General features: G+C 49.4%; 1 protein-coding gene across 1 annotated transcript in view; it reads left to right on the plus strand.

Annotated features, from left to right (window-relative positions):
* The first annotated feature begins 1,231 nt into the window (after positions 1-1,231).
* Positions 1,232-2,500, plus strand: part of sh3bp4a (SH3-domain binding protein 4a) — a 35,333-nt gene continuing 34,064 nt past the window's right edge. The window contains 1 exon segment of the mRNA XM_046840376.1: positions 1,232-1,370. The gene's annotated coding sequence lies outside the window, so the exon portion shown is untranslated.

Consider the following 2,500-nt stretch of genomic DNA (forward strand, 5'->3'; position numbering starts at 1 on the left):
AATATTTTCTCGCGTGATGAAATCGGGGGGAAACAGTTCCTTATCAGAGGTCACGTCACCTCCCGTTTACATCCTCGAGACCGGTCTGAACGAGTGGGAGGCCGAGAGGGGGATTGGTGTGTGCGTGTGTGTGTGTGTGTGTGTGTGTGTGTGTGTGTGTGTGTGTCTGATTGACACTGAGACTGAATGTGAACTGAATGTCTTTCACAGCTTTTTTTTACAGCTTTATGAAAAGAAAATCAGGTTGCCAGGTCTAGATTTTTTCCTTGTAATATAAGTGATAAAATATAAATATAAAATGAAATGAAATGAAAATAGAAATATGTAGAAGAGATGGAACATGCGACACGTCCATATCAGTGTGCTCTGATAAATCTAACGAGAGGACAGAGACATCAATGTGAGAGGGGAAAGTAACAATCTGGCAACACGTCAATTCTCCATGTGAAATAAATGCTTTGAATCTGAAGTGTTCTCTCTCCCCCATCACTCTCCCTTTATCTGTCTATCTTTCATTTCTCTCATTATTCTCTCTCTCTCCACCCTTTATTAGTATCTGTCTCTATTTCTTCCATTATTCTCTCTCTCGTTTCTCTCTTTTCTCTACCTCTCATTATCTCATTGCTATATTCTCACTTTATTCTCACTATTATTCTCTTTCTCCACCTCTCTCACATGGTTTTCTCTAATATAATCTCATCAGATCAACGTCTCATTCCATGTTTAGTCCCTGTTATAAATGCATCCACTCTTCTGGGCAGATGTTCCACTAGATTTGGTGGTGATGTGAGGAGATTTTATTCATCTTCACGCGCTTACTGAAGTACGGTACTGATGTGGGTGAGCTGAGGAGGCCGTGGTGTGCAGGCAGTGTTTACATGTTCCTTCATGTTTAATAATGTTGAAGATCTATAGCAGGAGATCTTCCATATCTTCTAGCTCATGGAACAGGTTCGAGTCCAGAGAATGTGTGCTTCCAGGTTTGTTCTGGAGAAGAACCTCATATGGGTGGAATAAACGGGTGTCTCAATACTTTTGTTTTAATAGTGCATGGGTTTCACACACACACACACACACACACACACACACACACACACACACACACACACACACACACACAGTGAAGAATCCAGTAGCTAAGCTTCTTCTCACTCTGCATTCAACAGTTGATGCTCCTCCACCAGGACCCGAGCGATCCGCCCCGCCCCGCCCCGTGACGTCACCGGGAGCCTGCCTCGTCTAGCGCGAGAGGAATCGGCTCGAGCTCCTACAAAGGAGTGATCGACTAGTGTACTGTATCAGTTCACACGCGCGCGCACACACACACACACACACACACACTGGATCTCTGCTCTCCGGATCATTTCAGGGTGAGTGCGCGCGCTGTTTATTTCGCTTTGATGTTGTTTACGTGTTTTTTTGTTTGCTTTTGACTTGTTTAGGAAACGAAAGGGAGAGAGCCGCGCGCGAGCTCTTCTTTTATGGAAGGATGAGTGAGTGTGTGTGTGTGTGTGTGTGTGTGTGTGTGTGGTTCTTCAGGTGAAATTACAGCGTCGTGTGAAACTTTTACACTGAGTTTGTAAGTTGAAACTGAAATGGAGACTCGGACCGGAGAGAGGCGTCTGAATTCACTCCCGTTTCCTACACACACACACACACACACACACACACACACACACACACACACACACAGATAAAGGACACTAAAGGGTTGAAAGCGGCGACCTGTTGAAAGTAACTGGTTTCAATGTGATTCCGGTGTTTTTTCTCCTATTAATTCAGTAAAATCCCTGCGCGCGCTACAGTCCGTTACATTCACCGTTACATCAAAGCGTTACATCAAAGAAGCACATTTTAAAATGTAAACCGCGGGGGTACGCGTGCGCTGATCATTTCCCCTGGAAACAGCAGCTGTAGTAGCTTCCTGCTCCATGTCTCCTCCTGCCCCTGCTCCATGTCCTCCTGCCCCTGCTCCATGTCTCCTCCTGCCCCTGCTCCATGTCCCCTCCTGCCTCTGCTCCATGTCTCCTCCTGCCCCTGCCCTCCGTCCCCTCCTGCTCCATGTCCCCTCCTGCCCCTGCTCCATGTCTCCTCCTGCCCCTGCTCCATGTCCTCCTGCCCCTGCTCCATGTCTCCTCCTGCTCCATGTCTCCTCCTGCCCCTGCTCCATGTCTCCTCCTGCCCCTGCTCCATGTCCCTCCTGCCCCTGCTCCGCCTCCTCCTGCCCCTGCTCCATGTCTCCTCCTGCTCCATGTCCTCCTGCCCCTGCCCTCCGTCCTCCTGCTCCATGTCCCTCCTGCCCCTGCTCCATGTTTCCTCCTGCCCCTGCTCCATGTCCCTCCTGCCCCTGCTCCATGTCCCCTCCTGCCCCTGCTCCATGTCTCCTGCCCCTGCTCCATGTCCCTCCTGCCCCTGCTCCATGTCTCCTCCTGACCCTGCTCCATGTCTCCTCCTGACCCTGCTCCATGTCTCTACTTGCCCCTGTTTGTCTGCTCCTGCC

Source organism: Silurus meridionalis, chromosome 26 (genome assembly GCF_014805685.1).
Source record: "Silurus meridionalis isolate SWU-2019-XX chromosome 26, ASM1480568v1, whole genome shotgun sequence".
Taxonomy (NCBI): domain Eukaryota; kingdom Metazoa; phylum Chordata; class Actinopteri; order Siluriformes; family Siluridae; genus Silurus; species Silurus meridionalis.